Source organism: Apus apus, chromosome Z (assembly GCF_020740795.1).
Source record: "Apus apus isolate bApuApu2 chromosome Z, bApuApu2.pri.cur, whole genome shotgun sequence".
In the NCBI taxonomy this organism is placed as follows: Eukaryota; Metazoa; Chordata; class Aves; order Apodiformes; family Apodidae; genus Apus; species Apus apus.
Window position 1 is genome coordinate 9151322 of NC_067312.1, and position 13782 is coordinate 9165103.

Here is a 13782-nt window from a genome sequence, read left to right on the forward strand (position 1 = left end):
CTCTGGGTGGGGCAAAGCACTTAAACCACTGCCCATGATGCTTTTATAGATGTTAATGGATCTTTCAAACATTCTGGTTAATTCAGTATATCCCTGTTAATCTCATGATTATAACATGTTTTCCTGAAGATGAAACACAAACAAAATTTCAATGGAAAAGAAAAAAAGTAGGATTTGATTGTGCTTTGGCTAGTTACTGAGATTTGCTATCTCAGGACAAGTCTTTAGATGACTTCATCTGAATAATAGGCTTAGAGGATTTCTTTGATTTCATAGAACATATTAGTAGTACTTGTACTTGTCCATTCAATCTAGTAGTTTATTCTTGATGTGCCTGTAAGGATCCTCCAACAAGGAAATGGTACTGCTGCCTGTGAAGCCTCTTACCTACTGAGGATACCTGCAGCAGCTCCTCTACTAATTTGAGGAAAAGTGTGAGCCTGCTTAGATCTGAAACCCCTGCAAGGCGTCTCTGCAAAGGGGTTGCAGCTAGCACGAAACACTGTTTGCCTTCTGCTTTAACAATACATCATCCTGCAAAATAACTTTGCTTCTGATTAAGTTGCCCTGTAAGTCCTAGGCAAAGATATCTGGGAAACCCTCTGGGGTGGAAATCTCCTCTCCATGAAAAGTCAGGCAGCACATGCAAAGCCCCCGTGTGGTGTCCACATTGAGGTGAGATGCATTTTCATGTGTGCTGTGAAGCTAACACGGGGCAATGAGTTTTCATGCCAGAGACATAATGACTGCTCTAATTCTAAGCTGTGTCTTGACTTACCCAAGACTTTTAGACTCATCAGTCAAGGATTTGGGAGACCAGAAGCTTTTAAAACTGCAAATTAACTGCCATGAATGTAACCAGAATAGAAATAAAATACCGGGTCTGGGGTGGAGGAAAGCAAGCCCTTGCCCTTGTTCTGCTTTACAGAGGTCCTGAATCCACCCATGTGGAGTGCAAATGTCTCACCTAACCTGGTTAATCCTCATTAAATACCCAGTATACCCAGTCCTTAAACCACCTTGCAAGTCCATCACCTCTTCCAAGCTTTCTCCTGTCTCTTAGTGAAGTCCTCTGCAAGAAGCTCTGCCTCTCTAAAAAAGCTACCTATCCAACAAGGCTTTGACAGTCTTTCAGACATCTCTTCTCAGCAGTAAATAGAGCAATTGTGGTATATAATTGCAGCTTTTGCTTTCTTCAAGACACAGCAAGTGTTTCTAGAGGAATCAAATCCTTGTCAAACAATAGTAGTAGCATCACAGCCAAGGTTTCAGCCTGACAATTGTGGGATTACATTTTGTTTCACTGCTACCAGGTAAAATTCAAGACAGCACCAACTAGGGGAGAGGTGAATAGTGTGCGGGAAGAAGTTTGTTCATCAGCTCGGTGAAAAGTTAGAATCAAATCAGATCCTGTAAGAAAGGACAATCTGAAGCCACAGTATTCACAGCCCAGAATCAACTTGCCAGTCTTGTGATGAAGAATCATAGGAAAATAGACCTGGGGAGGTCTGCCTAGTAATTCATCGATTCCTGCGGCTGGATTACTGGATTAGTGTTGCTCAATATACTTTTACTAATCCAGAAAAGGAAGTGAGCAGTTAGGTGACAACTGGTTCATTGCTCACTCCCTTCTCAATTGTGTTTATGAATATATTAAATAACAGTGACCATAAATTAGTACTGCTCAGTTACACAATCATAGAGAATTGGGATGCAAAGTGACCTTGAAAGAGCCAAGAACGGGGTCTGCCCTATCCTTGTGATTACAGAGAGATGTTTATCTAGCCTGTTATTTGAGATTCCCTGCCAGGAATTTCAAGCCTGCCCAGATGACCCATTCTGGCACCTAGCAGTCCTACTATCCTTAAGATTTCACTCCCTCCATCCCCACTGCTACAATGCACTCTCCTAATTTTCTGCCCCTCCAACAGCTTCTTCCTTCAACAGTATTTTTAGTGCATTTGAGAACTGGCGCTGGGCTTCTTTCAGTCTTCTCTGTGCAACAGCAGTGGTCCACTGCCTCTCACTTCAGTGTTAGACTCTACTTAAGCTCTCCTGCAAAGGCAGACCTTGCTAGATATTCTATCTCTAGACAGGTCCAAAGCATACAGAAACTTCCTTTTCTTACTCACCTGTTTCAGACCTTCTGAAAACAGACCAGAAGGCAACAGACCATAGTTTGAAAAATCACTATTCTAGACTAAGCAAGTCCAGTCTCATCAGTTCTTCTCCATGTGTCAAGTTTCCAGACTGCCAGTTTTCTGGCAGTCCCCAGAGCTGGTCACATTACTGTCGCATTGGTGTGGTCTGCACAGATTCTTGGGACTGTTTCACTTGTCCTACAAACAATGCTGCTGTTTATACATCCCAGGGCTGTTTAACTTCTCCTTTCTTCTTTTGTGACACCATGACGCTGTTGACTTACAGTCAGTTGATGATTGCCATAACCACCTGCAAAACCTTTTCTGTACAGCTGTAATCTACCCAACTCTTTGTCTGCCTCACCTCTGTTTGTACAGAGGACTATTCCTGCATCCATACTGAAACCTGCGTCATCCTCCTCAAATTGCATTATTTCTCTTCACTCAGAGCTAATGAAAATTGCAATCAAACAGCTGACAAGGCTGGGCATGGTGATGGAGATGGAACTCCATGATGACAACTGCAAGGGAAAAAAAAATGGAATTTTTTAAAAAACTCTTTTGTTCAGCCCTTCCACAGAGGCATCTGACCACCACAGTAGACAACTCACTGACCACTTCTATTCCTCTGCGAGAAGTCCCATCATTAATTTTTTTTAATGAAATCTCTTCTCCTGAGTGGGAAATTCTCCCAACAGCTCCTGATTCCTTGCTGGCAGTCTGAAAGTCACAGCCCAAAGAGCACGTCTCATAACAACTTGTGCAAACGAGCATGTGATTGCAGTGCTGGCACCACACAGCTCCTTATCTCCAAGGAACAAGGAAGTTCAGGCCGGGATTCCCAGAAGCAAAAGTAAAAGGGGTTCTTTCCTAGTGCTGGAGCCATTACCCAGCACAACCTGCCAATTGCAGAACATCTCATCTTACAATCATAGAATCATAGAATCATTAAGGTTGGAAGGGACCTTAAAGATCATCAAGTTCCAACCCCCCGCCATCAGCAGGGAACCCTACCACTAGATCAGATTGCACAAAACCTCGTCCAACCTGGCCTTAAAAACCTCCAGGGATGGGGCATCAACAACCTCCCTGGGCAACCTATTCCAGTTTCTCACCACCCTTAGAGTGAAGACTTTCTTCCTAATATCTAAACTAAATCTCCCCTCTCTCAGCTTATAACCATTACCCCTTGTCCTATCACTATTTTCTCTGATGAAAAACCCCTCCCCAACTTTCCTGTAGGCCACTTTCAAGTACTGGAAGGTGCTACAAGGTCTCCCCAGAGCCTTGTCTACTCCAGACTGAACAAACCCAACTCTCCCAGCCTATCTTCATAGCAGAGGTGCTCCAGGCCTTTGATCATCTTGGTGGCTCTTCTCTGGACCCTGTCCAACAGCTCCATGTCTTTCCTGTGCTGAGGGCCCCAGAACTGGACACAGTACTCCAGGTGGGGTCTGACCAGAGCAGAGGGGCAGAATCACCTCCCTGTCCCCACTTCCCCTAATGCAGCCCAGGATGCAGTTGCTCTCTGGGCTCCAGCACACACTGGCGGCTCATGTTGAGCTTCTCATCAACTACCCCCTCCAAGTCCTTCTCCTCAGGACTGCTCTCCAGCCATTCTTCCCCCAGCCTGGGGTTGCATTGACCCAGGTGCAGGACCTTGCACTTGCCCTTGTAGAACTTCATGAGGTTGGCACTGGCCCACCTCTCCAGCCTGTCAAGGTCCCTCTGGATGGTGTCCCTTCTCTCTTGGGTGTCAACCACACCACACAGCTTGGTATCATCAGCAGACTTGCTGAGGACACACTCAATCTCACTGTCCATGTCTCCAAAAAAAATGTTGAACAGCACTGGTCCCAATACTGACCCTTGAGGGACACCATTCATCACCTGCCTCCATTTGGACATTGAGCCATTGACCACAACTCTCTGGGTGCAGCCATCCAGCCAATCTCTTATCCAACACCAATTTTCACTTAATTTTTCACCTGTGAGACCTCCCAGCAAGGTCTTCAAAATCTAGATGGGGCTCTGCACCTTGACTGCTTGGCAAATGAGGTGGATAAACCAAGTGATGATGTCTCTTGAGAACACTGACCAGGAAATCCATGAGTCATCCTGGCTTTAGACACGTTTCAGCAAAACCTGAAATTCAATGCAAAATGACAGCAAGAAACAGGAGAATGGATTAAGGGTAAGTCTTAGGAAATTTTTTTGTTTCATCAAAAGAATTAAGTCTGGAGACTTTTGACTGAATATCTTAACTCTGAAATGTCCCATTGGACCAGAGCTGTGTGGGATGTCTTCTGTAGGGTGTTCTGTGCAGACCATGCTCACCAGTGAGACCTGGGCACTCCACCTCCTGTAGAGATGGTGAGGACAAGCCAAGCAGATCCATGAAGGATCTGGTAAAGCCTATCTCATTAAATTCCCCTCTTTTATTTCTCTTCACACTGAAGTGTATTTTAAATGGCATCAAGCTTCTCAGCTATTTCAGGTTGCAGATGAAGACAGAGAAAAGATCCATAAAATGGTTTGTATACCCTCTTTGCTTTGTATCAGGATCTCCTAATCACTAGAACTTCCCTTACTAATTAGACATGAACTGACCAAAAAGCAAGTGCTTTAGTACCCAAAGCCTTTATAGCTTTCTCTGCTGTAGTTTTCCATGAAGGGCATTGTTTACAACCCTGACAATCCTATCACCCTCCTTCGTAGCACAAGGCCAGGTGCCAGGTTCTTCTGCCATTGTGAAATAATGCAAATTTAAAGGAACACAAAACAACAGAAAATCCCAGGTTATACCACGAATATGGAAGCCGTGCCATGCCACAGCCAGGCTTGCAGCACATCCTGAACAACCTCAGCAAGAAGGACACAACTCCTCCTTTAACAGGAGGAGACGCAGGCTGGAGGGCACTCTGGGACACACATGGGAGTACCAGGAAGGCTCTGGGATGCTGCAGGACCCCATTTGACCACACCTCAGGACAACTCAGGTGCTGGCCATGCAAGGACCCAGCTGTGCTGCTGAGGTAAAGCCAGTTTCATTGGAGGGCTCCATAGCTATTTTTCTTCCATTTGGCATCTGCAGCAGCTGTTTCCAGCCCATTAGCTGTTCTATTGCAGCCTGGGTGTGGATGCCTCCACTCCTGGGGCATGGATGAGGCCCCATTGATGGATTAACCACCTCAGTGGGCAGCATGAACATCAGGCACGATTTGTGCTCTCAGGCTGCAACTGGCAGGAGGAGCTGAACTTTAGTCTCATGCTGCAGGGGTCATATCCTCAGCTCACAGCCTGAATCACATCCTCAACTCACATTTCTGACCCACCTTTGACAGGGACATGGTGAAGGCTGATTCCAAGACATCACTGAGACCTCAAAGGGGAAGGCCATTCCTGAGACTCCCGCAGTAACTAGTGGGAAGTGGGGAGAGTTCAGACACCTTTAGACCTGGCCTTCAGGAGGAGAAACCCAAGCCCCACCTTCTAACTTTTTAAGGAGGACAGAGAGACTTTTGGAGATGGACGTGGACCGAGAGCCAACGAAACCACAGCTGCATGGATTTGCTTTCCTTTCTCTCTAACACTACACCTTCCCAGGCAGCAAGCAGCCCAGAAGCAGCACACCTGCCTGTGCCTCTCCACTCAGCCTTCTCCCACAATACAGGAGTCAGGTCTGGTGTCTGATTCAGCAAATAAATTACACAAGAAACCTCTGATTACATAAAGTGTGTTGCACAACATGTTATATAAAACCCAGGTCATGGCCCAATCAGCCAGCATTCAGCTCCTTTACATCAAGAAAAATTAATCCGAGGAGCAGAAAGGAAGGTAAAGAAAGAGGAGAATGCTAACCTCCTCTTACAGAGGCATGTGACATGCAGGGGGGCAGCATGTGCACCTCTGTCGTAGAGCTAGCCTGCAAGGAGATGGTCCCAGCCAAATCCTACTGTTGGGCTGCAAGGTCATCTGTGGGATACTCGAACTGGAGGGAGAGTTATGTGTCCCACAGAAAGCAGTCTTATAATCACTACCAGGTTGCCTACTCTAATCAGGTTGCTGAGAAGCATGAGGTGGCCATTCACTGCTGTTACACACCCTGGAGAGGAGAAATTAAGAAATTGTCTTGAAAGCACTGCTCCAAAATACCTGAGTTTGTGTTCTGGCACTTTCTGATTTCAAATCAGCAGGAAATAGCCATGAGGAATATTTGAAAGCTGACAATGGTAGGGCAGGTTTCACACTAGAAGGTGGAAACCAAAACACAGTGGAAGTGTTATGCTGAGTCTGATGCCAGACATGACCCCAAGACATACAGCAGAGGCTAAAGATCCCATTTCTGTGCCCAAATATACAGATTTTTCCAGGAAAAGGATTTGGGATTCCTAGATTTTAAAGCCCAAGAATGCCATTAAATTAGACCCAGCACTTTCAACCAATCCACTATAGGGATGGCAGGTAGCACCTGCTCATTCTCTTGGAAAACCCTGCTCTTGGAGATCCCTGAAACTACCTGTGGTTTTAGCACAAGTCTTGCAATCAGATTCAACTGGTCTTGGATAGGATTTTGAGTTTGCAAGCACTTCAGGGCAGGAACATCTGCAAGTTTCCACTGTGCCTAGCAGGTTCAGACGGAATCACCAGGGATCTCAGTGAAATTTATTTGTTACTGCCACTGCTTTTAGTGGTAATAATATACATTACAAAGGAAAAGCAATAAATCTTAAGGGGAGATACACTGAAAATAAACAGCAAAGTTTCAGCTGTGCTTTGAAGTACCAAACAAAAGCCCAAAGGCAAAGGAACGCTGGGAAATGCTTGGTCCATTGTGTTAAATCTGCAGAGGAGAAGGTTCTTTTACCAGAAGGGAGATTGAAAGATGCAAGGGGAGGAGAAATACTCACTCTAAAGGTTGGGTTTGCTGCTGGGCTGGGCTTTTAAATGGAACGTGATATTTTGAAAAGCAAGATGGGGATGTAGGAAATGTCAAGGGCAGTGAAGAGAAATCCTCATAGGATATTTCTGAGCCTTGGAGGGAGGTGTTTTCTAACAGCTCTTCCCAGGAGAAAGTGTGTAAGAGAATCCAAGAGGAGGATTTTGTGCACTGGCACATTTCCCTTCCATCACAGAAGCACCAGTGGTCAACTTGGGAACAGAGAAGCAGGCCAAGTGGATGACACACAGATAAAGGGGTGTTATGCCTCTCTGGCACATCCCAACACAGCTGGCAGCAGATTTAGGGTTAAAACAAAACAAAACCAGAAACTTCATTCTGTATGATGAAATCAGAAAGGAAATTGTGAGAGGTGGAAACAGAGCCAGAGCACCATTCCCTGTAACCAGCCTCATGAGGAGAGGGAGTTCCCACCACATCTCCTGCAGAAATGAATGAGTCAAGGAGAAGTTACCACAGGCACGACAGGGCACACAGGTGTGCATAGGCAGAGGAGAGAGGCAGCTTTCCTCCTCAGGTGATGGGAATGTGGAAGATCGCTCAGGAGACTTTTTATACAGCACAGATCTCCATAGACCAGGTCAAACAGGTCCTCGGGAGTGGAGGCAAGGACCATCTAATACAGGCAGATGGATTTGCTGAAGCCTGGCTGTGACACCAGGAGAAACTTATACACTTGGAGCCTACCTGAGCTCAGTGGTGACTGCAAGAGCATTTGAGCGTGAGGTGCGGCACAGAGGCGAGAGGGTTGCTCTTAGCTTCTCCCTCCACCCATCCGCCTCTTCTTCCAAACCTAGGGGTTATTCAGTACACAAGGCTTTTCTCTGCCAAGCTTAGTTAGCTGAGTCACTAGATGCAAAGTAAACCCTTGCCACCAGGGAGATAATGGGTGTAATGCAAGAGCAAGAGGTCTCTTGCACAAGGTGCTGGGATCCTGACCATGCCTGGCCCCACACCTGGCACAAAGCTGTGGGATTTCATACTTTAAGTAAAATTCCCTGGGCAGACACAAGATCCTAACCCATGGGACACTTGGGCTGTCTTTGCCTCCTGCTTGTCTGATTGGGAAGCTGGTTCTGCAGCATGAACAGAAACCTGGCCCCAGCTGTGTCTGCACAAAATGCTCCCTTTATGTGAAAGAGCACTGAAGACATATTTCCACTCACACATTCCCTAAGAAGAATGATGTGTCACACACACCTCTGTCACACGCAAATTACATGTTTAGGAGATCACTGCTTATTACCAGCACAGATATCACACTGCAACTTGTGCACGAGGAAATAATCATGGAGCCACGTTACGTGCAAACTGCATGATGTTCAACAAGGCCGAGTGCAAGGTCCTGCAACTGGGTCAGGGCAATCGCAAGCACAAATACAGACTGCGCGGAGAACAGATTGAAGGCAGCCCTGAGGAAAAGAACCTGCAGTGTTAGTTGATGAGAAGCTCCCTACGAGCTGTCAATGAGTGTCTGCAGCCCAGAAGCCACCATGTCCTGGGCTGCATCAAGAGAAGCGTGACCAGCAGGCTGAGGGAGGGGATTGTCCTCCTCTGCTTCTCTCTCGTGACAGCCCCCCCACCTGCAGTTGCTGTGTCCAATTCTGGAGCCCTCAGCACAAGAAGGACGTGGAGCTGCTGAAGAGAGTCCAGAGGAGGCCACAAAGATGATCAGAGGGCTGGAGCAGCTCTGCTATGGAGACAGGCTGAGAGAGTTGGGGTTGTTCAGCCTGGAGAAGGGAAGGCTCCAGGGAGACCTTAAAGCACCTTCCAGTGCCTGAAGGGGCTACAGGAAAGCTGGGGAGGGAATTTTTACAAGGGCATGGAGTGATAGGACAAGGGGGAATGGCTTTAAACTGGAAGAGGGTAGATTTAGGTTAGGTGTTAGGAAGAAATTCCTTCCTGTGAGGGTGATGAGACACTGGGACAGGTTTCCCGGAGAAGCTGTGGCTGCCCCCTCCTTGGTTGTGTTCAAGGCCGGGTTGGATGGGGCCTTGAGAAGCCTGGTCTAGTGGGAGGTGTCCCTGCCCATGGCAAGGGGGCTGGAACTAGATAAAATGTAAGGTCCCTTCCAACCCAAACCATTCTGTGATTCTATGATTCTGTGATATTGGGAGATAGGTAGCAGTGACACTCCCAGTAATAGTTACCATTTGACTTAATTATACATACATCAGTGTCTACTTCTTGCCAGAATAAAATATTTGCCTGTGTCTTTCTGTCATATTTTTAAGTTATCACAAACATTAAGGCATTTTTGGAGCTCTGATCTACAGGCACCAGGTCAGATAAGGTATAATACTGTGATGAAAATTGTCCACACCATATGACGGGAGGAAACCCAAGGGATTTGTACCAGGGAGTAGCTTGACGGCCTGTTTCAACTCAGCCAACAGACCTCTGGATCTAGTGCCACTCCTGCTGCTCAGAAACTGTCTCAATGTGGAATCCATTGCTGGGCAGACACTCTTTGCCAAAAATGTGGTATGTCTGGTTTCGATCAGAGCAGAAGCAGAAGCATACACCATGGAGCCCCAGGTAAGGAGCACTACTGAGCCAACCTTATGCCTCCTACACATGGCATAAGTCAGGCAGGGAATGCTTCCCAGCACCGCTGCTCTTGCTGCTTTCCTGCTAAGGCATAGGAGGAACATCAGTGTGGTGCCAAGGGGAGGCAGATTGTCAGGCAGCTCAGCAAGCCCATTCTCTTGTTGTCTCCTGTTTCAACATTTTACTTTTTTAATCTACTACTCATCTGCTGCTAGTTTTGAGGCACCACTCACTGCCCATTCACCTCCTTATCTACCTCCCTACAGCCTCCTTGGTCAAGGCTAATGAAATGTTACAAGGCAAGGGAAGTCGACATCTTCTCAGAGGCATCAAGCATGGGCAGAGTACATAGGCCATGGATGTAACTCACCTCCCCTTCCTCGGGTCACTCAGGCACTCCTTGCTCCTTCAGCTGTTGCTCTCCCTCCTCTGCCTGGGGGGGTTGGCTCTCTCTCACACTGCGATCAGTGATAAAAGCAGGGAACACACAAAGAAAGAAACTTGAGAAAGATCACCTCATCAGGCCGAGTGCAAACACTACCGAGTCATCCAGGGAGCGTCTCCTAATGTGCAAACGGCAGCTGATAGAAATCCTCTTCCAAGGACTGAGCCTGATCCTGACTGGCAGATTCCTTTGGCCAAAACCACCTCCTGCATATCTGGGTGTGAGCGCTGCTACCTACCGCTGCGCCATGCACAGGCCAGGTCCCTCACAGGCTGTGGGCAACTCTCAAATTAGAGAGAACAGAAGCATCCTCATGGCAGATCTGTTGCCCTCGTTAGTGCAGCTATCAGGGAGCATTTCAGAATGAAAGCAGGAGGCGGAACACATATTTTTGTCTTGTCACATTCTTGCATATGGAAGGGAACACCTAATTCCCTGTGATGAGCTCTGCCTAGTGGAGGAAGCACAGCTTCGGGATCAGCCTGTGGATCTCATACTGAAGCCCAGCAAAACATCACCTTAGGAACATCACAAGAAGGCTTAATGCCTGGCAATAACTACAACAGTGAAAAAATAGCCTCACTAAGGAGTCAGGGCTCTCAAGGCAAAGTAACTCCTCTCTAGAAGCAACTCTTTGCTTCTAGTCTCACCTACTTTTTTTTGTGCCCTGGGGAAGATAAGTCATAGGAAGCCAGCTGAACCCCTCGTGGAAGAGCTGCAATGTGAAGGGTGCCCTGCAAAGCAGGTGGTCTCACACTTGGCTTCTACCACAGAGGGCACTGCTGAAGGACGGGACATCTTAGGATCATCCAAGGGGAAGTAAACAGGCAAGACACCAGCAGAATGAAGCAGCAGCAAGGTCAGCAGGTCAGATTCCTTACCCAAGGCCAGGACACACAGCTGTGTCCCATTCCTGGCATTACTGCTGTTGCCCCTGTGGAGCAAACATTGACATCCAGAGATCTGCAAGGTAGATGGACCTTAACCATCAGGGCCAACCACTGCCATCACCCAGGCCAAATAGCTCCACAACCAGCAATTCCTACCCATAGCCTGCCCAGTCTGCTTGGTGAAGAGTGTCTTGCATTCAGAACCACAATAGATTTTGGTTGAAAGGCTGTGCTACCCAGTGCAGCACTGGGCAGGGACACCTTGCTAAAGCTCTACGTGACAGAGGATGGTGCTAGGAAGCAGCTAGAAGGTAGCACAGGAAGAGCAGCCAGCTGACAGTGGGGTACAGCACCCAGTGGCCAGTCCTGTTTGTCCAACATATGTTGGGGGTGCCTCCTCTAAGGCCCACACAGCCTCCCTCACCCCAGCACTGTCTCCAGAGTGCATGGGATGCTCGGGAAGAGCAACAGTCTAGCAGGATGTCATGGCTGTGCTCAGCCTGCTTGCAGGAGTTATGGATGAATTAAACCTACCAAGGGTGGAAAACAAGCTTAGTCTTAATAGTGTAAAGCAATTAGTTATTGACCAACACACACACAAAAGTTAGCTAGGACTTTGTGAGCTCATTGGCTCACCACCATTGGTGTTCTCACCACCTCCAAAAGGTGACCACAGAGCCTTTGCTGCCCAGGGACTGTGTGTTGGTCTTCACACCTCCTGAGGATGGCCCACTGTGGTGCCTAACACACCCCCTGGCTCCCTGCATTTTTTCCTTTAGGGTTTTACAGCTTTCCCTTGTGCTGCTCTCTCCACCATCCCACTTATGTCTACAGTCTTGCCTTTCCCAGGGTGGCCACTTCTCCAGCCAGGGAAAGGGCAGAGTTGGGACTTCAGATTTGGGAAGCTGAGCCTGAGGAGCAGGGGATTACCCACAGATGGGCTTACAGAGAGACAGGTTGAGGGTGGAGAGGAGGGTTGGCCTCTCTTTTTTCTTCAGCTCTTCCACCTCACAAGGCAAAAAATAAAAAAAGTCCCTGAGACAGAAAGCACCTACAAGCAAGCACAGCTCCAACATCAGTCATCTCTGCTTCAAGACAGGGAGGTAAAGTTGATGTTTCCCACCCCTGAAAGCAGGGGACAGTCTGGCACTGCCACTTCATGCCAGGATGGGCATCTCCCATGACGTAAGAGACAGGCAGCCCCTGGGGACTGCACCAGCCAAAGTTCAGCCTCAGGGGAGTAAACATCACAGCACAGCTGATACGTGGTTCCCAGCTGCATGTCTTGTGTGATATTCAGCAACATCACTTTGAAGTGCCCTCTTAATGTGGTCCAAGCAAACCTGCCTGCAGAGCCGGGAACTAATCTGCATGTAGAGAGCACAGGCAGCATCTGACTGCCCACTGGAGACCACTCCTTGGATCTGTTACTGCTGAAATCCCAGATGGATTAAAGGTGAATACAGGAACTACTTCCATTACTGCCACCCTCCCATTGGGAAGATTAAACCCAAATCTACCCTTGGAGCAGCCCATGTCCTTTGTGCTGCTGCAGAGAGAGCATCATGAGAAGTTCCCATGTGCTCTACCCTTCCCAGTGTTTTCTCCCATGTCCCAGGAGATGTGACAGGATGCAGAAACAGCATTTAGGATGACAGTGCTTGTGGGACCCACAGGACCTAGAAGGCCAGCGAGGGCCTCTCTGCTCCCACCCCAGGACCAGATGGGGGTCACCCAGCCCCCCTAGAAGGTCAGTGAGATGGTAGATGCTGTCCTCAGCCCTCCCAAGTGCTTAACTAACCAAGAAGACACACAGGCTCAAGGTACAGCTCATGCAGAGGGTTCTGCTCTCAGAGCTTTGGAGACCTTTTTGGGGTAATGTAGGCTCAGGCTGTCCTGGCAGGCAGTGAAAGGGTAACCAGAAGCCCAAGGGTTACTCTGGAGATGGATAAGCTACAGAAGGCAGCATGGAGGCTGCTTGGACAAAGCAGAGGACAGTGCAAGCTCTTTGCCTCTCTCAGTGCCACACTGATGCTCACAGCCCCTATTCCCAGGTTAGGTGTTTTTCTTGGCAATGCATATGGCCTGGATCCATGTCTTCTGGATAACTTGGTGTGCTCCCCAAACAGACCTCAGCTCCCCTGGCGTCAGCTGCACACTCCTGCTGTGCACACTGTAGTCCTCATCACAGCTGCTCAAAATTCAGCAATTCAAGTTCAAGCACAACAGTTTGCTTCTCTCAGGAGCCCCAAATGGCCATGCCACTAGTGAATTCACCTTTGAAGTCTCTGGCAGCTCCCAAAGGAGGGTGTCAGGGTTTTGTCTGTTTGTTTGTTTTTCCAGGAGAGCAAGACTTCCACAAGGGCTGGGGTGCACTGGCATGGCCAAGGTCCACCTTGGCTCACGCTGAGACCTGTTTGCCCCAGGGGTACCAGTTCAAGCTGTAAATCCCAACCCAAGTGAGGCCTGCCAGCTCACATGGCCCAGCCAAAATTCCCAAGGAAAACCTAATACTAATAAACAAAGTTTTGCTAGAAGTTCTGGCACGAGCCAGGAGGAAGTTGCTGAGCTTTGCACAGAAACCTACCACCAGCATTGTGGTTTCACATAGAACTCAAGACACCAGAGTCCTTCTGCCAAGTTGTCTCCAGATTTCAGTGTAACCCTCAGCAGCAGAAACCAGCCACCACTGCAGGACACAGCCAATGCAGCACCAGGAGATGAAGCCAGGAGCACAGATAGCCCCACAGCCCCTCCAAGGCTGGAGGAGTTGGGCTGGTTCAGGAGGCAGAGGGA